Source organism: Protopterus annectens, chromosome 6.part0 (genome assembly GCF_019279795.1).
Source record: "Protopterus annectens isolate FY-2018-M chromosome 6.part0, PAN1.0, whole genome shotgun sequence".
Taxonomy (NCBI): domain Eukaryota; kingdom Metazoa; phylum Chordata; order Ceratodontiformes; family Protopteridae; genus Protopterus; species Protopterus annectens.
In genome coordinates this window covers 180,228,343-180,254,919 of record NC_056737.1, presented here as the reverse complement: position 1 = coordinate 180,254,919, position 26,577 = coordinate 180,228,343, and the positions used below count along the sequence as shown (strand labels likewise).

Sequence of the window (26,577 nt, the reverse complement as noted above, 5' to 3'; positions counted from 1 at the left end):
CAAATGTTCTTTGTGTTTCACTGTTGTAGTCATCACACTTGGGTTATCTGCCTGCAGGTAGCCCTCAGTCGGCCCGAATACTAGAGTCTTGGGATTTTTGCGTCGGATGCTGTCTCCTCTTCCATGACATCAGGTCATCTGGGGTATAAAACATGCAGCCAACACCATTACATCAGTCTTTCTTGCCGTGGAGGAGCCTGAAGCAGAAGCTCTGGTCGGCTGCTTCCTGAAATTTTCATTTTTCGAGTTTCAAACCTGAAGTCTTCTAAAGCTAAGTACACCATTGGGGATCCTTTTTTCTTGTTCTATCCGATGTCAGAAAAAGTTAACAATTGTCTTGCCTGTGGAAAGCAAACACCTCAGAGATTTTCATTCTTACTGTGTCACCTGTTTAGGCCCAGACCATGACATCCCTCGTTGTCGTTTTTGTGCCTTGTTTAACGCCGAACCATTTGTCGTCGGGCTATCTTTGCCACTAAATTATTTTTGCTCTTGTTCTCCGTATTCCAAAATTGCTTTGATAAGCCATCTGACTACCGATCTTCTGAAGAAATGTAAAGAGAAAGACAGAGACAGACCGAATAGGTCCATAACTGCCGATGACGCTTCCGTTAAGCTAGTCGCCAGTCCGCCGGTACTCAGTGAGGTGCCTTTGCAGCCCCTGATGCCTGCTTCTACAGAGTCGCAGGCTTCTGCTGAGACCCATTCAGAGACCTGTATGCCACGAGATGCTTCTTTGACTATGGAACCTGTGGATGTCTCTACCTTGGATGGGTCCAGAGCCACTGTGCAGGCACTGGCTTCTGAGGGTATATCCTCACCTACTGATGTTCGTATTAAACGGACAACTTTATTTTTAGAAACAGAATAAACTTTAAAAACTGAGTAAAACACACAAAAGGAAAGTAGAAGCATGCTGACACAATAAACGGCACGGACTTTTTAATAAACGTAAGCGCTTTCAGCTAAGCAAATGCTCAGCCTTCATCAGACAAAAACCAGTTAACACAGCTTGGTTTTTATACATAAAACCTACATCTATAAGTGGCTAAACAGCCAATCACATTACTAAATTGCTACAGCATATTCCTATCTCTTTTACTTAGCTAGAACAACTTCTTACAAGCCTATGTTAATCATCTGTTGAGTTACTACTCCACTAAACAACTTGATGAGTGCCTTATTTAAAAACAAATATTAAAAAACACATTTTTTAAAAAACACACGATAACCATAACTGAAGACATAACAATTTCAATTAAATTGCCTAAGGCTTTTACCAATCCTAAATCTAAAATATTTTGAAAGTGGAAATCTCACTTTCTTACAACTAATAATTATTACCCCCCCATTTACACACTGGATAAATTATTAACCACTAATGCTTATCTAAGGAGAGCTTTAAGCTTAAGAATACACTTAATGGAGACATAGTCGTTCAAACCTGGAAGCAAATGTGCACATGTTCTAATCTGCCATAATACCTCTTGCTCTTCTAAATGTAGCTGCCAGGGCCCTCCCCTTATGTCATTTTTGATGTGATGTACTACACTGAAAGTGAAACAGTGGTCAGGGAATTCTAACACATGCCTGGCAAGTGCATTTGTGAGGTCCTTCCTATCTATAGCATACAGGTGCTCGTAAATTATTTTCTTTATTTTTCTCTCCGTATTGCCAATATAAAAGGAAGGACATTTTTCACATAGAGCCACATATATCACGCCATTGGTGTCACAATTGTAATTACCCTTAATGAAATAGTTTTTACTGTTGATATACACTTTGTTACCAACATGGATGAACTTACATTGAGGGCACATACCACATTTACGCATTCCTACAATTTTATTTTGAATTTTAGATTTAACCGTAGCTGTTTCAACTAGATTTTTAAGATTAACACCCCTACGGTATGTAAATTCTGGACGTTTCCCAAGAACCTTAACCAGAGCCCTATCCTCAAGTATGATATTCCAGTTTTTAGCCACTATTTCTCTGATAGCTTTACAGTCCACACTGAAAGTGAACAAAAAGTTGATTCTAGAATGTACAGTGGAATCCCTCTTAGAGGTGTCCTTACCCGATCTACTCATTAAGTCACCCACCAACAGTGGAGTAAAGTGGCCATTAGCCCTTTTAACCTGTACTTCATCCGTCATCTCTTTTATGAGGCTATCAGGATAGCCTCGAGCCAGAAACATTTTACTGATTTTGTTACATTCCATCAGAAAGTCATTATCATCTGAAATCATTCTAGTAGCTCTGACAAGTTGCCCTTTAACTACGCTCCTTTTTTGATGAAAGGGGTGACAACTAGAAAAATGCGAATAGCTGTTAGAATGGGTTGGCTTTCTGTAAATTAAAGATTTAAATTTGTTGTTGATTTTATCCTTACAGATTTTTACATCTAAAAAACTCATTTCATCCACTCCAATAGTGTACGTGAATTCTAAGAAGTTGGTCATTCCAGAAATATTGTCTATAAATTGTGGAATAAGGTTTTGCGGACCCTTCCAGATAAAACACATGTCATCTTGGTATTTAGTGTACCAAGTGACATGTTGTTGATGCAGTTCACTATTGAACAAATAATTGCGTTCCCAAAAAGCCATCACACTGTTAGCAAAACTACACCCACAGGGAGATCCCATGGCAATCCCTGTACTCTGGAGAAAAAACTGGTCCTTAAAAATTAAAAGGTTATTTGCCAGGACCAAGTCCAATAATGTTTCTACCAAGTACATCTGACCATTAGTGGCCCTCTTGGTCACCATAAAATTCCTTGTCCAGTCAATACCTAGTTGATGAGGTATCACTGTATACAGATCTTTAACATCCACAATCAGGAAGACCAAGTCTACATGGTATTCAATTTTATTAAAATTCTCCAAAAAATCCCAGGAATCTTTACAAATCTGTGATTCCCCCTGGATGTATGTTGGATGTTAAGAATACCATCAATGTACTTGGCACAAGCATAAGTAATAGAACCCCGCCCATCAACTATAGGCCTCAATGGGGGATCTATTAAATCTTTATGAATTTTGGGTGTGCCAAAAATCGTGGGAATCTTAGGTGCTGGCATTGACAAGTATTGAAAGGTGTTACAATCAATACTACCTTCAAGGAATAAGTCATCCAGGACACCCCTAATTTTCTTATAGGCTAAATTTAGTTCATTCAAACTAGATCTCAAATAGGTGCCAGACTATAAATGAGACATTTTATTTTCATAAAAGTATTCGTCCATGAACACCAGACCCCCTCCCTTATCTGGTTTCATGACTCTAACTTTACATTCATTAAGGAGTGAGATAAACTCCAGTTCATGTTTGGATATGTTACTTCTCATTCCCAACCCGCGTCTATTGTTAAGTGTGGCCCTAAAATCAATGTCGCATACTTTTTCAAAAGTAGTTAGCCCACCAAACAAAGGTGGGTTAAACACACTTGAGACTCTAACTGAATTTAGAAGTGCAGGTGTATTCCCTAGAGATACTGCCAGATTTAGTTTTCGAACATACAGTTTGAAATCTATAAGTGTTTTAACAAGGTCACTCCTTTTGTCAGGAATGAACGTCAAACCTTTTGAAAAAAAGTCAATCAGAGGTTGCTCAACAGTTAAAACAGTGTAATTATATATTTTAAAGTCACTATGTTGAGCTGTGAGAATCTCAGGTCCTGTCTCTGAGGAGAATGTCATCTCCTCCGTCAATTCGGTTTTCTCTTTCTCTGTGGTTGTCCCCTGTTGTTCACTCTGACATTGCTGTTGTCCTGTACGTTTCTGTCCCTGGGAAAAACCTGCTCATTGTCAGTATTGTCAAGATCTTGATTTTGGCCATGTCCATTAATGTTATCTTTGTTATTTTGGCCCCTGATGCGTTCACTTCTACGAACAGGGGCTTGTTCATGGTTAATGTTGTTAATTTCAGTGGGGGAAGCTATTTTAGCCCCATCAACACCCTTAGGTAAATACTGACCTACCATAGGAGAAAAGGGGTACGCTTTATTATTTGCATAGTCTGAAATATCTCTGTCCATTTTACGCTTTTTGTAAAAAAACAAGTTTAGAGATGGAAGCCTCAATACTTGAAAATATTCTTAAATAATCATATTTATATCTTACAAAATCGTTATCTTCCACCAAGCTTGCTTCCAAAACCTCTAGTTCCTCTTTTAAATCAATAATCTCTGCTCCATAAAAATTAATCAATGACAGTAGAAATTCAAAACCCTGCTTATCAAAGAGGGTTAACAATTCTTGCCAGGCATGTGTTAGAATTCCCTGACCACTGTTTCACTTTCAGTGTAGTACATCACATCAAAAATGACATAAGGGGAGGGCCCTGGCAGCTACATTTAGAAGAGCAAGAGGTATTATGGCAGATTAGAACATGTGCACATTTGCTTCCAGGTTTGAACGACTATGTCTCCATTAAGTGTATTCTTAAGCTTAAAGCTCTCCTTAGATGAGCATTAGTGGTTAATAATTTATCCAGTGTGTAAATGGGGGGGTAATAATTATTAGTTGTAAGAAAGTGAGATTTCCACTTTCAAAATATTTTAGATTTAGGATTGGTAAAAGCCTTAGGCAGTTTAATTGAAATTGTTATGTCTTCAGTTATGGTTATTGTGTGTTTTTTAAAAAATGTGTTATTTTAATATTTGTTTTTAAATAAGGCACTCGTCAAGTTGTTTAGTGGAGTAGTAACTCAACAGATGATTAGCATAGGCTTGTAAGAAGTTGTTCTAGCTAATTAAAAGAGATAGGAATATCCTGTATCAATTTAGTAATGTGATTGGCTGTTTAGCCACTTATAGATGTAGGTTTTATGTATAAAAACCAAGCTGTGTTAACTGGTTTTTGTCTGAAGGCTGAGCATTTGCTTAGCTGAAAGCGCTTACGTTTATTAAAAAGTCCGTGCCGTTTATTGTGTCAGCGTGCTTTAACTTTATTTTTAGCTAAAACTACCAAGTTTCTCAGGCCCAGAGTTCGCACTACGCCTAGAAAACGGACGACCAAAGTGCATGCTCAAGCTCCCATGCCACAAAACGAATGCTTAGAATGGCTGAAGACCTTATTACTCTAATTAGTGGAAGACAGCCTTCCCCTGCTAAAAGACAAAGAATTGAGTTTCCTTCTGATTCTACAGACCAGGAGTCCGATGACTCTGATCCTTCTGATTACCAAGACATACTCTTATCAACCTATGAGGACTCAGATGCAGAGGAATCCATTCCCTCTGTCTCCCATCCAGAGGATTTTTCTTTTGGTGAAACCTTGCATACTTTGAGAGCATTTCCTCTGAGAATGCCAAGACTATCCTCAGTCCAAAAAGAGACTCAGAGAATTTTTAGAGTTGCCTCAGCACAGGCCTCTAGCTATACCCTCTGTCCTGGATATTGTAGATGATGTTTTATGGAATCCAGTCTTATTCCTGACACTTTACTACCAGCCCCTAGAAAACCTGATAGGTGCTACAGAGTACCTGATTCTCACAAATTTCTCTTTAGGAATCCTACTGCGGATCCAGAGACCATTTCCCAGGGACCTAAAGGCATTAAGGCTACTACAGCCAAAAACCCAACCCCTTCGGACAGGTATTCAAGAGCTTTAGACAGATGGGGTAAGAAGGTATATACCTCTACAACTCTTGCCATCAGAGCTTTGAATTGCCTGTTTCACATGTTGAAGTACCAGCAGCATATTATGGAACTAATTAAACAAAAATAATGGAGTTACTTCCAGATTGTGCAGAAAATAAAGATTTACAGGAGTTAATGCATTCTGGAAACCAAGTTAGCAAATATACTTTGCAGTGTGGTTTTGATGCCTTAGAAGCATCTTGCAGGGCTGCAGTCACTGTGTCTGTACTGAGAAGGCATGCTTGGCTGAAGGAACAAATCTTGCTAGATCATGTCAAAGCAAAATTACTAGACGCTCCTTTAAATCAGGACCTTTTGTTTGGCACCAAAGCAGAAGTAGTTCTTAAAAAGATGGAGGAAAAAGCTAAATCTATGCAAACTGTCAAAGATTTCGTACAGGTGCAGCCGTCTAGATTCAGTAGGCATTGGCCTTCTAAAAACTGGTCCTTTCCAGCCCCTCCCAGGCCTTCTCAGTCCAAACCCAGGGGAAACAGACCACCGAGACTACAGTCTCAGGGTATGCAGAGATCTAAACTTTGGAGTGCTTCCATCTCTAAAACGGGGAGTGGTAAGCCACCCCCTTATGGAAAAAGTTCACATTGCCTTTTCAATTGTCGTTCCCAGCCATGCCCAATTACTTGTGCCCCTAGGAGGAAAACTTGCCCTTCATGCAAAAAAATGGATGTTCATTACTCAGGACTGATGGTTCTGAACATTGTATTCCAGGGACACAGATTCTACTTCCATTCACTGCCAACCCCAGGCAGGTTGCCAAACCTTCCTCCAAACCAGTGGGCAGAGGCTCAAAAGCAAGTACTTTGCCTTCTCAATATCAGGGCTATTCAACCAGTTCCAGTAGAACAAAGGGGACAGAGTTTCTACTCCAGACTGTTCCTGGTTCCCAGAAGAGAGGGCTCTTGGCACCCTATTCTGGATCTATCAATTCTCAACACCTTTCTGGTGGTCCCAAAATTCAAAATGCTTACCCTGCAGCAGCTTCTCCCAATGCTAGCCAAGGATGCCTGGTTAGTCACCCTAGACTTAAAAAAAAGCTTATCTGCACATCCCCATAAGGGAGTCTTGCAGGAAATATCTACGTTTCAGGACAGGCTGTATATCAGTTCGCTGCACTTCCCTTTGGCTTCTCTATTGCGCCCAGAGTATTCACAAAGTGCCTGGCTCCAGCCATTGCATTTATTTATTATTATTTATTTATTTTATTTTACATTTGTTAACTGGGATGGTCCGACTGGATACATGTCCTTTTTCAGCGGAGGCCCGGGGAGAAAAGCTCCAACAGAGTTACATTGATAATTAGGTACAGTAAATGAGCTGAAAGAACTTAACAAAAACATAGGCTATTTACATACAAGTACAAGACTGCCATTACTATTTCTGAGATTACTACAAATGTAACATTAATAACATATTGGCAAGGACGGTAGGCAGTATAATGACATAGAGTTAGACAGGATACATATTTCTTTATCACAGTATACAAAGTACTTATCATCTTAGCTAGTTGTTTATGTTTTAGTTAATGGCACAGAGCTAGTCTGGGTTTGAGCAAGGACATAGCCAGTGTGACTTGAAGTGGAGTTTGACTATTTTTGAATTGACTTAGAGAAGTATACTGCATACTGCAGGCAGAGAAATATTCAAATTTACCCATACTTGGACGATTGCCTGATTCAGGCGGACAGTCAGGAATTACTACTTCAGCACCTGGCATTTGTAAAAAGACTCCTAACTTCACTGGGGTACACCATCAACGAAAAGAAATCACAACTGGTGCCCAGTCAAAAAATTGTATTCCTGGAAGCAAGCTTGAACACAACTTCCCAGATGGCATTCCTCACTCCAGAAAAGCAGGTCTATTTGACAAACTACTTCAAACTAATGGCCACCAAAACCCAGCCATCTGCAAGGAAAATACTGCAAGCCCTAGGGTTCATGGCCTCTTGCATATGGAATTAGCAGAATGCATGACTCCATATGAGGAACTTCAATGGTACTTAAAAAGTCTCTGGTGTCAACATTCTCAGGACCTGGAAACAGCGATTCCTATCATACCTTGTCTAAGGGCAGAGTTCCTTAGTGGGCAGAAGCATGCAGCCACAACAAGGGACTTTTTTCACTCAGCCCCTCGCAGCCCAAACCCTGACAACAGACGCATCAGACTATGCATGGGCGGCTTACATGGCAGGCAGATGCTTTCAAGCAAATGGAGCCCAGGACAAATTCTCCTGCATATCAATCAAAAAGAGATGCTAGTTGTACAAAATGCTCTGACAGCCTTCAAATACCTAATCCTGCCAGGACAGCTCCTGATAAAGACAGACAGACAACACCACAGTTATGTGGTACATAAACAAGCAGGGGGGGAACCCATTCTTACCCACTCTGCAGGTTAGCCATGTCCCTGTGGGACACAGCCCTGAGCAACCAAGTGCACCTACAAGCTCAATTCCTGCTAGGCAAACAAAATTTACTGGCAGACAACTTAAGCAGCGATCTACTGAACCTACATGAGAGGAAATTGGTGCCCAACTCATTCAAACTTCTACTCCAGAGGTGGGGGACACTGGAGGTAGACCTCTTTGCCTCCCCCAGAGAACCACCAACTGAGCAAATTCTGCACCAGGAACCCTCACAGCAAGGCCTGGAAGGTGGATGCCCTATCCTTCACATGGGAAAACCTCTCAATTTATGCTTTTCCCCCTCTGCCCCCTCTCGAAAGTACTACTCAAGATCAAACAGGACAGGCCAAGGGCAATCCTTATTGCCCCAGACTGGCCACGCCAGCACTGGTACCCACTCCTACACAGTCTAACAGCAGTGTCACCCTGGCACCTACATCTCACACCTTCCCTGCCATCTCAGCAGACGGGACAGATTTTGCATCCACAGTTGCAAACCCTAAACCTTGCAGCCTGGCTTATCCCCTGAATACACCACCAGCAACCCTCAGCAAGCAAGTGCTGGATGTCCTTCTTGAGGCCAGAAGGCCTAGTACTAGGAAATCCTATGCTGAAAAGTGGAAAAGATATATTGTTCTTGGAGTCAATCTCAAGGAAAGGACACAGCTGTGCCCTCCTTACCTCAAATCTTTGATTACCTAGCAGAGCTGCTCCACAGAGGCCTGTCATTCTCCATTAAGATTCATGCCTCTGCCATCTCAGCTCATTATAATACTGTGCCACCTCTCTTTTCTCACCCTCTCATCAGACAGTTCCTGAGATGGGCTAACAATTTAAGGCTCCATAGGAGAGCTCCCACCCCTGCCTGGGACCTTACCCTTGTACTGGAAAAGCTCACGCTTCCCCCTTTTGAAACGGCTGCTTCAGCAGAGTTAAAATTCCTCTCTTGGAAAACAGCCTTGCTTCTAGCAATCACTTCAGCAAGAAGAGTGTCTGAGTTACAGGCACTAATGGCTGTGGAACCCTTCATTATTTTCCATGCTGAAAGGGTTTCCCTCAGGACTAACACATCCTTTATGCCTAAGATGGTATCCAGTGTGGCTCTAAACCAATACATCCATTTGCCAACTTTCTTCCCTAATCCTCAGAATAAGGGGGAAAGGATTCTGCACTCCTTGGATGTGCACAGACAGATCAGGTTGTATCTTGACAGGACTAAACCTTTCAGAAAATCTGACCAGCTGGTAGTTAGCATTGCTACAGGGGCAGAGAGCAAGGCCATTTCAAAGCAAACCACTTCTGCTACAAGCACCATGGAAAACCTACCCCACAGGGGATCAGAACACATTCCACTAGGGCTACTTCCACCTCTACAGCATTTCTCAGGAGAGTCCCTACCAGGGACATCCTGGAAGCTGCAATCTGGAGTTCTGTACACACCTTCACCAAGCATTACCACTTACCTATTTTTTCTAAATCTAGAGCCGGATTTGCTACAGAAGTCTTACAAGGCCTGCTAACCAGCCCTAACGCTTCTTAACTGCCTCTTCCCTTCCTCAGCTACTGCCTCCTCCCTTCCTCAGCTTTGGGAATCAACCCAAGTGTGATGACTGCAACAGTGAAACATGAAGAACATAGTACAGTTGTGTACACTTACCATAAATGTAGATGTTAGAGTGTATTCACTGTTGCAGTCCTGGTTTCCCTCCCTCCAGCCCCCTGGTTTTCTCTCTCCTTTTTACCTATCCTCTTTTTTATGGTAATTTATTTATGGCAGTGGTATTTACATTTTACTGGAGGTGTTCCACACCATATAATAGCTTCCTATTTTGGGGGCTCCTGACATATGGGGCAAGATAAACCTGATGAAATGGCGTTGGCTGCATGTTTTATACCCCTGATGACCTGACATCATGGAAGAGGAGACCGCATCCGACGCAGAAATCCCAAGACTCTGGTATTCGGGCCGACTGAGGGCTACCTGCAGGCAGATAACCCAAGTGTGATGACTGCAACAGTGAATACCTACATTTATGGTAAGTGTACACAACTGTACTTTCTTTTCCTTCAGGTAATGGGCTATGAGATCTGAATTTGAAGAGCCTTGGTTTCAGAGGAAAACATGATTGACCTCTCTGGCATTTAGAACTGGTCAGTGCATAACTTTCCCAGGCTACCACCTCCACCTTTTTTTTCCATAGTACAGTACTGCTGTGGAGAGCTGCAGTTCTTTTATAGTTTCTCAGCGGCATTTATTATTCTCAAATAAATGTTTGCCTTTTGTTCTTAACATTTATGGTCAAAAATACTCAGGAGTGTTAGACTGCTTAAGGTTGAGTCATTCCACGATTAATAGCTTTGAAAAAAAGTAACATAATGGGCGAGCCCTCTCCATTTGAAGCTAAAAGGCAGTAAAACTTAAGAAACTGTTAGGAATCGAGTTTTAACTGAGAAATGTGATGATCGTCTTTGTAAGGATCACTTCTACAGTATGATTCATCATGTTGGAATTAAACAACAGGTATTTGTCTGACCTTCCAGCCCGAATTCCAAAGTTTTCAGATGTCCTTCTCCTGTGAAGAGAAGAGGCACCAGTTCAGTGTTTATTTTTTTTTCATTCTTTTTTCTCACTAAACTGTGTGTTCTGAGGTCTCTCAGTGCTGTTGTAGACAGCCTCCATAGTCGCAGTAAGTATCTACTGTTGTTTTTTTTTTCTGCTTACAGTGCTTTTGACTGTATTGTTATCATGTTCTTAAATGTGTGGCTAGTGGTCACCATCAAGTTTGCAGTGATTGATAGATTCCACCATAACATTTTACCTTCCTTGCATACCTCAACCTCTTAGTACAATAAATCTGTACAAAGCCAAAAATAATGGAGGACAAGGGCCCAAAAATAGGGACACATTTTAAATATTGGTCTTCTAAACTTAGAAAGTCGCTGAAATAAAAGGTGCTGTGTTAGCATGTATCTTCTGAAGCATATGAAGTTTGAAACTCAGATAGCTTGTCATTAATTAGTGACTTCAGTTTTTAATGATTTGTCAGAAAATCACTAATTTTATGAGGAACAGACCAAAAATAGGAGGCAAAAATGTGGATGTTCTGCAAAAATCTGGATAGTTAAGAGGCAGGTTGCTTTCTTTAATAAGAAAAGAATGGGAATCCTAAGTGCCTTATTGGAACATAAAAAAAATTAGCTTCAGGACAGTGGGTAGTCCTCCATGAAACTGATTTTGAGGCTTCTCAAGCAGCAGTATTTAGGAAGTGTAAGTATGTTGAAAAACTGCATAACAAGTTGGCTGTGAAGATTTCTCAGGCACAGGGCTAGTCCTTTTGTGACTCTCAGTCCCCTAAAGACCTGATAGTATTGATTGTGCAGATGGTCCCTTGACCACAATTTCTCCTATGTACCAATGATCCTTTAAAAGCAACGATGCGATATGGACATGTCCAGGCCTGCCAAAGATGTAGTGCTGCTTCACAACTGGACACTGGTATTCTGGGCCCTCTGGTTAGCCAGTGAGTTCAGCCCACAGCAAGAAAGGATCATCTACCCTTCTAACATTTCAACCAGTTTTATAGATGCATCTTAAGGGAGAAACTACCGTCACCTTTTAAGACAATGTCTAAACAGTTCGAACCTCCTCTATTTCACCCTGTAAACTTTGTGTGTGTGGTATGTCAGTCCTGCTGACTGCAGGGGCCCCCTAACTATTTCACTGCAAATGCTTCACTGAATAATATGTGGAAATGTGGCATCGGGTCCTTGCTACCTGACTACTGTCTGACGACCCCTCTACTACTGGAATAGTCCTTCCGTTAAAGAGAAAGGGAATGCCTTTCCAGGACCTGTATTCTGATTTGGAAATGGCTAAAAGAGGACGCTTTACCTTTTGCTGCTCTGTGATAGAAGTAACAGTGATATTTATTCTGAACCCCCATCTCCCTGATGTATTGTCTGATGAAGTCTCTGCACATAGCTTGGCAACATTTTAAATCTAAAGCTAAAGAGCTAAGAGCATAAATGCTCCCTGGGTTTGTTTGGAGTAGAAGAACTGAAGCTGACTGCACTTCTTTCTGTTCTATACAGGTATTTCAGAATACCTTCAAAAGCATCTTGTTTGAACGTAACTCACAACCAGCAGTGACTGGGAAACTTCACCATTTTTCTGTGTATAGAAGAGAAATGTAAATGTTTATGTAAAAGCACAGTGGTCAATTATACCATTATTTCTTTGGCCACAAGTGAAGGTTCAAAACTGACATATGCTAATAGAACTTTTCCCAGCAACAAAGAGAATTATGTTGGGCAAATTTTACCCAGAAGGTATAAATCTTTTCCACATTAGGCATTGGGCATTTACCTGCCAGGCACATGCCTTAGTATCTAGGAAACATTGTTAATGAGGTTGAATATGTGAGGAAGTCACATACATCTTCCTTAAAGTGCATGTCAGAACTTCATCAAGGTTACTAAATACACAATAAAATGCTGTGGTGTTATTGATGGCTGGGCCGGGCAGTAGCTCAAGGTATAAACCCCTGTCTCAGTATGTCAACAAAAAGCTGTTGATTGTGCCTCTGGTCAAGGGTTTACTTTCTGGGCCTCCATCACAGGAAGTATTCAAAAATGTAAAAAAAAAGATAGAGCAGTCCAAGCATTTAAATGTCTGTTTCAGTTTCCCTTATTAAAATGCAGTGGGAGTTTCCAGCAAGCATTGGTCATTTGATTGTAAACAGTGTCATATTGAACAATTTGAACAAAAGATAGAATTTGAGAAAAGGGCAAATTAAGAAGCTATAAGAGCCGGTGTGGGCAATCCAGCATGGGTAAGGGCAGTGGGCACCTCCCAGTTCTGACTACATCCCTCCCTTCCCACTTTCTGGGAGAAGGATTAGTGTTGGAGTTTAGAACTTAGTAGTATGAGGTATTTGTATCGCTGTTGTAGAAAGAGCTCATAAGCTTAGGATATAAATGAAGTTCAGAACGGTTCCTTCTTTCATGGGAATGCCTCATATGCACCAACAGATAAGATGTCCCTGTCACAGTCAGTGTTAATCCATGCAGATTTTGACACATGTAGCGAGTCTTCTACTTGCAGACTGAGGACAAGGCAGGAGCCACACTGTTTGTTGCAAGCCTGCTGGTTCATGCTAAGAACTTAAACCTGGGCGATCACCAGCATCCTGTCATGATAGAAGAGTGAGAAGGTGAGTGTTGTGTTTTCCTCACTTCCTCCTCAAGAGTTTGTGCTGAGGTGGTACAAGTAAGTGTGTGTGTGTGTGTGTGTGTGTGTGTGTGTGTGTGTGTGTGTGTGTGTGTGTGTGTGTGTGTGTGTGTGTAGTTGGGGGTGCAGGGGGGGCTTCTCCTTCAAAAACAAGTTTTTTGTTCTAAGTCTTTGGGAATGTTCCTGTCGATCTTCCCTGTGTTTTAGAGGATGTTCTTCATCCCACATTGCTGCAGTCCTAACACTCGGGTAGTCCGCTGTCCCAGTCGGCCCGAATACCAAAGTATATGGCTGACGTCGGTCAAGGCGCATTAGTCTGACGTCAGGACGTCAGTGTACAAATGCACATGACCGACGTCATATCCTCAGTCTTTTTTGCCGCATGGTCCGATGCAGAAGCAGTTTTGCGAGTGCAGGTTGGTGTTCTGAAATTTTCTGAAGTCGGAGTTTCAGACCGAATCAAAGTTGGCTAAGTACCCCGTTGGGGAATATTTTGGTTTTTTCTTGCCTCAGTATTTAACCGGATGTCAGAAAAAGTGAATAACTGTATTTCTTGTGGGAAACAGATACCTCATAGGGATTACCATACCTTGTGTATACCTTGCTTAGGGCCTGAGCACGACGTTGTTGGGTGTCGCTCTTGTGCTAGATTTAACAAACGCACTATAAAGAGAAGATTAGACTGTGCCAGGTTAGTTTTTGGGAAGCGTTGTAATTATAAAATGCCGTCGGATGCTCCGACGCCCGCTTCGTCCAAAAAGCGCAAGGACAACGCAGCAAAGCCTAGGTTGGAAGAACCGTCAGTACCGGACGTCAGTTCTTTAGAAGGCTCGGTGGAGCCGGTGGTTCTGCCAGAAGTTAATTTGGAGTCTCAGGGAGAGACTTTACTGTTACAAGATGTGTCCTCTCAGGAGGTAGGCCAGGCTGAAGGGGCTTCTCAGGTGGCTGTTCTCCCCTCCCTTCCTAAGGTGGTTAGGCCCTCCCCTTCTGTTTCCAAGGCTTCTTTGAGAGGCAGGCCGGGTTTAACTTCAGTGGGTGCCTCTCCTAGTTCTTCAGGATCTTTGCCTAAGAAACATATGCTTAAAATGGCAGAAGATTTGATTACTATGATTAGAGGTTCCATGCCCCCTCCTGATAAGAGGCCTAGGGTGGAACCTGAGCTTGAGAGTTTTGAGCAGTGTTCGGAGGCTTCTGGGTCTTCGGCTGAAGACTTGCAGGAGTATCCTCCTTATTCTGATTCTGATGTAGATGATTCTACTCCTTCAGCTTCTCCTCCTGAGGATTTTTCTTTTTCAGAGACTCTTCATTCCATGAGGGAGCATTTTAAATGGGAAGGTCAGGATTTCTCTGATTCCAGGAAGAGGCTTAGGGAATTTTTTTTTTACCCCAGCATAGGCCTTTAGCTATACCTCCTGTTCTGGATGTGGTGGAAGATGTTTTTGCAGAGGCTTCCCTGAACCCTGATTCTTTGCCTCCTGCCCCAGTTAAACCGGATAGGTATTATAGGGTGCCTGAAGCTCATAAGTATCTTTTAAGAGTCCTAGGGCAGACCCAGAAACTGTTTCTCAGGGGCCTAAAGGTGTTAAGGCTTCTGTTGTTAAAAATCCTGTTCCTCCTGATAAAGAGGCAAGGGCTTTGGATAGATGGGGAAAGAAGGTGTATACTTCTTCCACTTTAGCCATGAGGGCTTTGAATTGCCAGTTCCACATGTTAAAATATCAAAATTATCTCCTTTCACAATTGAAGTCTAAGGTGGATGCTCTGGCGGAAGGTATTGAGTGTAAAGAGTTGCAGGATTTAGTTCATGTGTCTGAACAGGTGGGTAAGCATTCCTTGCAATGTGGTTTTGATGCTGTGCAGGCCTCTTGAGGGTGGCTGCCACTGGTTCTGTTCTTCGCAGGCACGCCTGGCTGAGGGATCAGAATTTAGCTGAGCATGTTAAGACAAGGATTTTGGATGCTCCGTTACAGTCTGATGTGTTGTTTGGTTCGCCTGTGGAAGCAGTTTTAAAGAAAATGGAGGACAAGGCTAAGTCTATGCAGTCTGTTAAAGGTTTTTTGCAGGTTCAGCCTCCAAGTTTACTAGAAATTGGCCTACTAAGGGATGGGCCTATCCTGCTTATGATTCCCAGTCTAGGGGTAGGTCTAGCCGTGGTAGGGGCAGAGCTCAAGGTTCTTTTAGGCCTAGAACAGGAGTTCACCTGCTCAGTCTTCTGGTGAGGGCAGGGGTCAGCCCTTTCGTAAACAGACCCAATGACCTGCCTTTTCAGCTGCCAGTGCTTTCTCGTCTGGCAGCACCTTTGGGAGGAAGGCTGGCACTTTTCAAAGAAAATTGGAGTTTAATTACCCAAGACAGATGGGTATTGGATATCATTCACCACGGTTACAGGTTTTATTTCCATACCTTGCCTCCTTTCAAAGGCATGCCAGACATTCCTCCTCTACAAGGAAAAGAGGCTCACAAGCAAATTTCTCTGTTACTCCAAATAGGGGCCATTCAGCCGGTTCCTGTGCCAGAAAGGGGCCTAGGATTTTATTCTCGCCTGTTCCTAGTACCAAAAAAGGGGAACACGTGGAGACCAATTTTGGATTTATCTATCCTCAACACTTATCTGGACATTCCCAAGTTCAAAATGTTGACGTTACAACAGCTTTTACCTCTGCTGGGCAAAGATCACTGGATGGTAACTTTAGATCTCAAGGAGGCTTACCTTCATGTGCCTATCAGACTAACTTGCAGGAAGTATCTGCGTTTTCGAGCTGGGAATTCCCATTATCAGTTCTCTGCATTGCCCTTTGGCTTATCTACTGCCCAGAGTATTCACAAAAGTTCTGGCTCCAGTGATAGCTTACTTCAGGCTAAAAGGAATACAAATCTATCCTTACTTGGACGACTGCCTGATTCTGGCTCAAGAAAAGGAAGACCTTTTACAGCATTTGGAATATGTGATAGCAGTGCTAAGATGCCTGGGGTATTCTGTGAACGAAATAAAGTCCAGTCTAGTACCCTCTCAAGACATGTGCTTTCTGGGTGTGAGACTGAATACAGCAACCCAGATGGCCTTTTAACCCCGGACAAACAAAAGAATCTTTCCCTTTACTTCCATCAACTATCTCTTCAGTCCGGGCTGACTGCAAGGACAGTCCTTCAAGCCTTAGGGTTCATGGCATCTTGTATTCTGGTGCTTCCCAATGCCAAACTGCATATGAGGAAGCTGCAATGGTATCTCAAAATGTATGGACACAGCACTGCCAGGATTTGGACACTGTCATTCAAATAATACCTTGCATTCAAAAGGAATTTTTGTGGTGGGCTCAGGAATGTCACCTAAACAAGGGACTCTCTGTGACCCGGCCAGAGGCGAGTCTGATTCTAACGACAGATGCCTCAGACATAGCTTGGGGAGCTCATCTGAATGGAAAGTGGATACAAGACAAGTGGCCTGCCAGACTACAGCATCTACATATCAACATGAAGGAGATGTTAGCAGTCCAGTTTGCATTAATGGCTTTCAAGGAGTTACTTCTTCCAGGGCAGGTGTTGATTCTAACAGACAACACAACTGTCATGTGGTACATCAACAAACAAGGGGGAACACATTCTTATCCTCTATGCAGGCAAGCAATGATTTTGTGGGAGACTGTGCTCAGCTTGCAACTAACTCTTCAGGCAAGGTTTCTGCCGGGAGCACAGAACTCCTTAGCAGATGTGTTAAGCAGGCAAATCATGGATCCCCACGAGTGGAAACTGGATCTTCATGTATTTCGGACATTGACAGTGTCATGGGGAACTCCAGACATAGATCTGTTCGCTTCTCCACTAAACCACCAGCTGCCAAAGTTTTGCACGAAAAGGTTTCATCACACAGCTTGGAATGTGGATGCTCTTTCTTTCAGTTGGAAAAATCTTCATGTGTATGCTTTTCCACCTCTGCCTCTTCTCCCAAAGGTACTCCTAAAGGTCAGACAAGACAAGCCAAGGATGATTTTAATAGCTCCAGATTGGCCTCGGCAACACTGGTACCCTTTACTGAGGAGTCTGGTAAGGAAGCCTCCATGGCCTTTACCTTTGATTCCACACCTTTTGTCTCAGAGGGACGGTCATCTACTCAATGTCAAGCTTCACTCTCTTCATCTAACAGCCTGGCATATTCTGTTTTGAAACATAGCAGGTCTCAACTTCCTCAACAAGTTTTGAATGTGATATGGAAGCCAGAAGACCTAGTACAAGGAAAGTGTACGCAGAAAAATGGAAGAGATTTTTATTTTGGAGTGCAGCAAAGGATTTGGAGGTTTCTGAGCCTAGTTTGAGTGTGGCTCTTCAATATCTTACTGAGTTATTGGACAAAGGTTTGTCTTTCTCTTCCATTAAGATTCATGCTGCAGCAATTTCAGCTCACTATGATTGTGACCCACCATTGTTTTCTCATCCTTTGTTCAAGCAATTTCTTAGAGGGCAAAGAATATAAGACCCCACGTAGAGCTCCTACTCCTGCTTGGGATCTCAATTTTGTGTTGGAGAAACTTACTCTACAACCTTTTGAGCCTCTGCTACTGCTGAATTGAAATACTTGTCATGGAAGACTGCTTTTTGTTGGCCATTACTTCTGCAAGAAGGGTTTCTGAATTGCAGGCCCTTATGGCGGTTGAGCCTTTTTGATTTTCCATAAGGATAGGGTATCATTACGCACTAATCCTTCCTTTATGCCTAAGGTGGTTTCTAGTGTGGCTTTAAACCAAACTATTCATTTGCCTACTTTTTATGCAGATCCCCAAAATAAGGGGAAAAGATTTTGCACACTTTAGATGTACACAGGCAGTTGCGTTATTATTTAAGCAGGACTAAGGATTTTAGGCAGTCTCAGCAGTTGTTTGTTTCTTTTGCTTTGAGTTCTCAGGGCAAGCCTGTGTCAAAACAAACTATTTCTAAGTGGATTGGGTTTTGCATTGCATTTTGTTATTCCCATCATGGCAAGGAGATTCCAGCTGGGATTAGGCCTCATTCCACTAGGGCTACTGCCACTTCAACAGCATTTCTAAGCGGGGTGGCAACTAAGGATATTTTAGAGGCAGCTACTTGGAGTTCAGTGCATACTTTCTCTAAGCCTTACCACCTTCCTCTCTACTCTAAATCTAGGGCTGGTTTTGCCGGCTATTTTGCAGGGCATGTTGACAGCTCCTGCTTCTTTATGATTTGCCAGCCTCCCTTACCTCTGCTTTGGGATTCTACCCAAGTGTTAGGACTGCAGCAATGTGGGATGAAGAACATAGTACAGTTTTGTACCTACCATAAATGTAGATGTTCAAGATCCACATTGCTGCAGTCCAATTTACCCTCCCTCCTTCCCTCTGTGTTTAGGGGTGGTTGTGTGGGTGGGGTTGTACTTTGTAAATTTGTATATATTGTACATATATTTGGTACAGGAGTGTTTGGTGTTTTTTGGTTTTGGCCTTATCTTTTTAGGGTCTTCTGACATCTGGGGCAAGAAAAGACTGAGGATATGACGTCGGTCATGCGCATTTGTACCCTGACGTCCTGACGTCAGACTAATGCGCCTTGACCGACGTCAGCCATATACTTTGGTATTCGGGCCGACTGGGACAGCGGACTACCCGAGTGTTAGGACTGCAGCAATGTGGATCTTCGAACATCTACATTTATGGTAGGTACAAAACTGTACTTTTTGGTTTTTAGTAATCTGGTGTTGATTAAGCAGGACACAGATGTTCTTCGTGTTTCACTGTTGCAGTCATTACATTTGGGTAATCCTGCTGGCAGGTTGCTCTCAGTCGGCCTGAATTCCAAAGTCCTGGGTCCTGCGTCGGCTGCTGTCGCCCCCTTCCCTGACGTCAGGTCATCAGTGGTATAAAAGATATGGCCGACGCCAATTTCTTTAGTCTTTCTTGCCGTGCGGTGCCCAAAGCAGAAGCAGTTCGCAAGTGCTGGTCGGCCAACTCCTGAGATTTTCATGTTCGAATTTCAGATCCGAAGTCTTCAATAAAGCTAAGTACCCCATTGGGGAAACTTTTTTTCTTGCTCCAGACCGATGTCAGAAAAAGTAAATAATTGTATTTCTTGTGGAAAGCAAATACCTCATAAGGACTTTCATTCTCACTGTATTCCTTGCCTAGGCCCTGATCACTACGTTGCTTGTTGTCGGTTTTGTCGGTTTTGTGCTAGATTTAACCAACACACTGTTAAGCGTCTGTATGATTTTGCTTTGAACTATTTTGGACGCCGGTTTAATTATCCAGAAATGTCGTCGGATAACCATCCGACTACTGGAGTTCACAAAAAACACAAAGAAAAGGAGAGAGATAGACAACAGAGGCCCAAAACCGATGACAAAGCTTCTCCTAAGCCAGTCACCAGTTCGCATGTTCTCAGTGAGGTGCTTTTGCAGCCCCTGACTCCCGCTACTTTAGAGTCGCAGGCCGCTACCGACTCCCAAGTGGAGTCGGCCATGCCGTTGGAAACTCAAGGTATTGGAGCCTTGGATACTTTTCCATCAGATGGGTCTGGAGCCGCTGAGCAGGCGACTTCTGAGGGTGTATTCAACCTAAACATCTTTACATTAAACAAACCTCCGCTTCAAAGGCAAAGACTAAAGCACCTTCTAAAGCAAAGAAACAAACTCAAGAGCCACTTGGACAGGCCTCTATGCCCAAAAAACAGATGCTCAAAATGGCCGAAGACTTAATTACCTTGATCAGGGGTTCCCATCCCCCTCCTGATAAGAGGCCTAGGCAAAAGACGGACTATGAATCTTCAGATCAGGTTTCTATTTCTTCTGATTCCTCTTCTGATCAGGAATATTCTCTTCCCCCATGAGGATTCTGATGCTGAAGAATCCATACCTTCAGCTTCTCCTCCAGAGGACTATTCTTTTGGGGAAAACTTGCGTACCATGAGGGAGCATTTCCACTGGGAGAGCCAAGATTTTTCAGAATCTAAAAAGAGGCTCCGGGATTTCCTTTTACTTCCACAACACAGGCCACTAGCCATTCCACCTGTGTTAGATATTGTAGATGATATGTTTTCGGAGTCTAGTCTCACCCCTGTTTCCTTACCTCCAGCTCCTGTTAAGCCTGATAGAATTTACAGGGTTCCTGATTCTCATAAATTCCTTTTTAAAAACCCTGCTGCAGACCCAGAAACTTTCACAGGGTCCCAAAGAGTCCAGGCTTCCACTGCAAAAAAACCTACCCCCTCTGACCGAGATTCTAGGGTACTGGATAGATGGGGAAAAAAGGTTTACACATCTGCAACCTTGGCTATAAGGGCCTTAAACTGTCAGTTTCATATGCTCAGATATCAGCAACATGTCATGGCATTGCTTAAACAGAAAATGTTATTAAACTCTGAATGTGCAGAAAACAAGGAAATGCAGGATTTATTGCATGCAGCTGAACAAGTTGGAAAGCATACTTTGCAATGTGGTTTTGATTCTTTGGAGGCCTCCTGCAGGGCCGCAGTTACGGGTTCTGTAATTAGGAGGCATGCTTGGTTAAAGGAATAAAATCTGCCTGATCAAGTCAAAGTTAAATTATTAGATGCACCTTTACAGCATGATACTTTGGTGTTAAGGCAGAGGAGGTGTTAAAGAAAATTGAGGACAAAGCTAAATCTATGCAAACTGTCAAAGATTTTTTACAAGTCCAGCCACCTGGGTTTAGTAGACACTGGCCTACAAAGAATTGGTCCTTTCCAGTGTCAGACAGACCTCAGAGGGGCAGATCCAGACGCCCTAGAGGCAGATCCCAGGTGCAAGGTTCCTACAGGTGAAAGCAATGGGGTGCTTCAACCTCCAAAGTTGGAGAAGACCAATCTCAACCATACAGGAAACAGTCCCAGTGACTTCCCCCTGCCTGCACCAAGCACTTATCTCCTGGCGGCACCCTTGGGGGAAAATTAGCACTTTTTTTTCCCAAAATTGGCACCTTATAACACAGGACAAGTGGGCTCTAAATATCGTGTCACAAGGGTACAAGTTCCATTTCCGTACCCTGCCAAAGGCAAATGGCTGGCCAGATCTGCCAAACAATCAATAGGCAGAGGCACAAAAACAAGTCTCATCCCTCATGGACATGGGGGCCAGTCAGTAAGTACCAGAGCAAGAGCAGGGACAAGGATTTTACACGACTGTTCTTGGTACCCAGAAAGGACGAGACCTGGAGACCAGTACTGGACCTGTCTATTCTGAACACATTCCTGGATATACCAAAATTCAAGATGATGACTTTGCAGCAGCTTCTGCCCATGCTGGGCAAGAACGCTTGGCTGGTAACTCTAGACCTAAAAGAGGCATACCTGCATGTCCCAATCAGACAAATATGCAGACGATACCTCAGATTCAAGGCTGGCTCAATACATTACCAAAATCTCTGCCCTGCCCCTTGGCTTATCTACTGTGCCCAGGGTCTTTACAAAGTGCTTGGTACCAGTAATTGCATTCTGCAGACAAAGAGGAATACAAATATATCCTTACTTGGACGACTGTCTAATTCAAGCAGAGAACATGAACATTCTTCTACAACATCTGGCGTTTGTGAAAAGACTTTTAACATGCCTAGGGTACACAGTCAACAAAAAGCAATCAAAACTAGTACCTTCTCAAGAGATAATATTCCTGGGTGCAAGCTTAAATACAACTGCCCAGATGGCTTATCTCACGCCAGACAAACAAAGGCAACTGTGACTACCTATTTCAAAATGTTGGCAACAAAGGCCCAGTTATCTGCAAGAAAAATTCTGCAGGCTTTGGGCTTCTTGGCATCCTGCATCCTAATTCCATATGCAAGACTGCATAAGAGGAAACTTCAGTGGTACCTAAAAAGTGTTTGGAATCAACATTGCCTCATTCTGGAAACAATGATTACTCTCATTCCCTGCCTACAACAGGAGTTTCAATGGTGGGCAAAGGCTTGTCACCAAACCAAGGGACAGCCATTCACATTACCCACAGCCAGACAGACACTAACAACGAATGCATCAGATTATGTCTGGGGGGCCCACATGGAAGGAAGATGCATTCAGGGCACATGGTCCTCAACCCAAATGCATCTACATATCAATCAAAAAGATATGCTAGCTGTTCAGAATGCCCTGACAGCCTTCAAGGACCTACTTCATCCGGGAAAACTACTGATAAAGACAGACAACACCACGGTCATGTGGTATATAAACAAGCAGGGGGGCACGCATTCTTACCCCCTTTGCAGACTAGCCATGACTTTGTGGGACACAGCACATCTGCAGGCACAATTCCTGCCAGGAAGAAAAAATACTCTGGCAGACGAACTAAGCAGAAACCTCATGGATCCCCATGAGTGGCAGCTGGATCCACAAGTCTTCAGCATGATAACAAGGAAATGGGGATGCCCGGACATAGATCTATTTGCTTCCCCTCACAACTACCAACTAAAAAGATTCTGCACAAGGACTTTATCACAGACAAGCATGGAGAGTGGACACCCTATCTTTCAGCTGGAAAAACCTATCAGTATATGCCTTTCTCCCACTGCCTCTCCTCCCCAAGGTACTCCTAAAGGTCAGACAAGGAGAAGCCAAAAATTATACTGATTGCCCCAGACTGGCCTCGCCACTATTGGTTTCCAATCTTAAAAAAACTTGTCTCAATGCCCAGCTTGGACCTTGCCTCAAATACCTCATCTACTGTCCCAGCAAAACCATCAGATCCTGCACAGCCAACTCAGGACTTTAAACCTGGCAGCATGGCGGATAATGTAGTCATACAAAACACACCTCTCAGTAAAGCTGTGATGGATGTCATTTTAGAGGCCAGAAGGCCTAGTACCAGAAAATCTTATGCTGGAAAATGGAAGAGATTCTGTGCTTGGAACCAGGCACAAGGAACTGATAGAGCTGTGCCAAATATTCCTCAGATTTTGAAATACTTAACTGAGATGCAGGACAAAGGTCTATCTTTTTCATCTATTAAAATTCATGCCTCTGCTATTTCAGCTCACTACAATACAGAGCCACCAGTCTTTTCTCATCCCTTATTAAAACAGTACCTCAGAGGAGCCAAAGATGTAAGGCCTCCAAGGAGATCACCAATGCCTGCATGGGACCTAAACTATGTCTTGGAAAAACTCACCCTACCTCCTTTCGAGCCAGCTGCTACTGCTGATATAAAGTTTTTATCTTGGAAAACAGCTCTGCTCCTAGCAATAACTTCTGCAAGACGAGTTTCAGAGCTTCAGGCATTCCTGGCTGTGGAACCTTTTATCATTTTTTTATCCAGACAGGGTCTCTCTGAGGACAAACCCAATATTTATGCCTAAGGTGGTGTCCAGTGTGGCTCTCAACCAAACTATTCATCTGCCAACTTTTTATCCAAATCCGCAGAACAAGGGGGAGAGAATTATGCATTCTGTTTGGACGTACACAGACAGCTTAGATTCTACTTGGACAGAACCAAAGTTTTCAGAAAGACAGAGCAATTACTAGTGGCATATGCTGCAGGATCACAAGGAAAGGCCATCTCAAAGCAGACTATTTCAAAGTGGATAGGCCACTGCATTCGTTTCTGCTACTTACACCATGGCAAGCCAGTGCCTAAGGGCATTAGGCCACATTCAACCAGAGCTGCAGCTACTTCAGCAGCCTTTCTCAGAGGAGTACCTACCAAGGACATTTTAGAGGCTGCTACTTGGAGTTCAGTGCACACCTTTACAAAGCACTATCATTTGCCACTACTCTAAATCCAGGGCAGGCTTTGCCACTGCAGTTGTGCAGGGCCTCATAGCTGCTCCTAATGCTGTTTAGCTCCAGCCTCCCATCCATAGCTTTGGGACTCTACCCAAATGTTATGACTGCAACAGTGAAACACGAAGAACATAGTACAGTTGTATACACTTACCATAAATGTAGATGTTAGAGTGTATTCACTGTTGCAGTCCAGGTTACCCACGCTCATCCCCCTTTCTTCTGATGGAACCTATCTTTCCTTCTCTGATTTATACAACCTATGTGGTGTATTTGCTTGTAGATGAAGGTAAAGTTTATATTGGTGCATGTATTTATATGTATATAAATTTTGGCTACCCTTTTAGGGGGCACCTGACATCTGAGGCAAGAAACTAAAAATGGAGTTGTCCGCATCTTTTTATACTCCTGATGACCTGACATCATGGAAGGGGTGACAGCATCTGACGCAGGACCCAGGACTTTAGAATTCAGGCCGACTGAGGGCAACCTGCCAGCAGGATTACCGAAATGGAATGACTGCAACAGTGAATACACTCTAACATCTACATTTATGGTAAGTGTACACAACTGTACTTTATTTGTTCTGGAACCAGGCAAGGCTTCTCTTCTAGGACATTATTGGTGCAAAAAAAGACCTTAAAAAACTGTTAGAGAATGAACACATTTCTTGTTGTAAAGAAATTCATTATGTTCATCCTTCAGTGCTTTCTCACACTTTTGCTTCCGTAAGCACTTAGTCACTGTGGACATGAAAGGTTCATGCTTTACATGTATTTTTTTTTTTCAGTTTAAAAGAAACACACATAGTTACTCTGGTTCTTAACAAGGTTAGAGCTTTCCAGTTTAACTCCTTGTCCTTTAGGCTTTCCACATCTTCTGGGGTATTTGCAAAATGCTTGGCTTCAGTCTTTGTTTACCTCTTGCTATGAGGTATTCATATTTCTCCTTTGTTGGACAATTGCCTAATTTAAGTAAAATCGGAGGAGTTGGAAGTCAGACTAAGCTACACAATTCATTGGTTCACCAAGCTGGGAGTTTCCCTTAGTCCTCTTATTTTGCACAGTTAATCCACTGATGAGCGCTATCGTCTTTAATAAACCAAATACTTCATCAGATAAATAATTAATAAAATGAGCCACATTTAAAAAAATCACATGACTACTTCAACTTTGAAACCCTTAAAGTGCTAGGTGCATTCAAAATAAATCAAATTATTAGTAGTAAATATGTCTTTTAAAACGAAACTTAATGCAAGTTACAATCCAGTAAAAGCTCATGTTTAAAAATTGTTAATTATACAGGAAAAGTATATGCAGTATTATATTCATATATAGATTTATGCAACACACTTTATTTTATATGTGATGTCCTTCAAGGATGCATCTGCAGTCCTTACAAATGGGTTGTCATGTCGTCAGGCAGCCCTTCGGTCGGCCGGATTCCAAAGTCTGGGTCTGGCCTCGGCTGGTGTCGCTCTTCACCCGACGTCATCACTGCAGGCTTCGGGTATAAAGGCATCAGCCGACGCCATTTTCCTCAGTCTTTCTTGCCGCGTGGCGCCCGAAGCAGAAGCTGTTCGCAAGTGCCGGTCAGTCAGATCCAGAGATTACTATTACCGAATACTACTTTGAAGATTTCTAAAAAGCTAAGTACCCCGTTGGGGACTCTTTCTTGCCTCAGCCGATGTCAGAAAAAGTGAATAACTGTTTAACTTGTGGGAAACAAATACCTCATAAAGATTTCCACTCTTACTGCTTACCTTGTTTAGGCCCAGACCACGACGTAGCAGCTTGTTTAGCCTGTGCTTCTTTCAACCGACGAACGCTTAGGCGTCGGTCGGAGTTTGCTGAACAGTTTTTCGGCTCAGATTTTGCGTACATAATGCCGTCGGATCCTCCGACTACTCAAATTGTTAAGAAACGCAAAGAAAAGGACCGACACTCGCGGTCCGCGGTTTCGGCCGAAACCACGGTTAAGCAAACCGCGAGTGTCTCGGTTTCGGCCGAAACCGAGCAAACGGTTCAGTCTACAGCCGAATCCATGACTACTACCGAGGCCCCTTCAACCCTAGTTGAATCGGCCTCTGAAGTTTTGCCTACTACTGTGGTTTCACAAGAATTATCGGACACCATCCCTTTGGATGTCTCTACCCCAGCACGTGGTGCTGCTAGGCCTCCTGCAGCCATGTCTATAAAGGCCTTTGCCAGGGCTAAAGCAGCCAAAACTTCTAAGTCTGTGCCTGTTAAGCCCCCCTCTCACAGGCCCAGTTCCAGTTCCCAAATGCTTACTCTGGCAGAGGATCTCATCTCTTTAATAAGGGGATCCCAATCTCACCCAGACAGGGCCTCTCAACCTCCAGAAAAGAGACCTAGAGCAGAGCCCCCTGAGCCAGTGTCCTCAGATGACTCTTCTGATGATACAGACAATACAGACCATCCAGAGGCTACTTTTTCTACTTATGAAGATTCCGATGCTGAAGAATCGATTCCTTCTGCCTCTCCACCAGAGGAATTTTCCTTTGGGGAAACTTTACATGCCATGAGAGAG

At 43.0% G+C, this 26,577-nt stretch overlaps 1 protein-coding gene across 1 annotated transcript in view; it reads left to right on the top strand.

Moving 5' to 3' along the window:
* The window catches only part of ANGEL1 (angel homolog 1), a gene marked incomplete in the record, with an annotated part of 1,002,072 nt that overhangs the window by 116,087 nt on the left and 859,408 nt on the right, over positions 1–26,577 (top strand).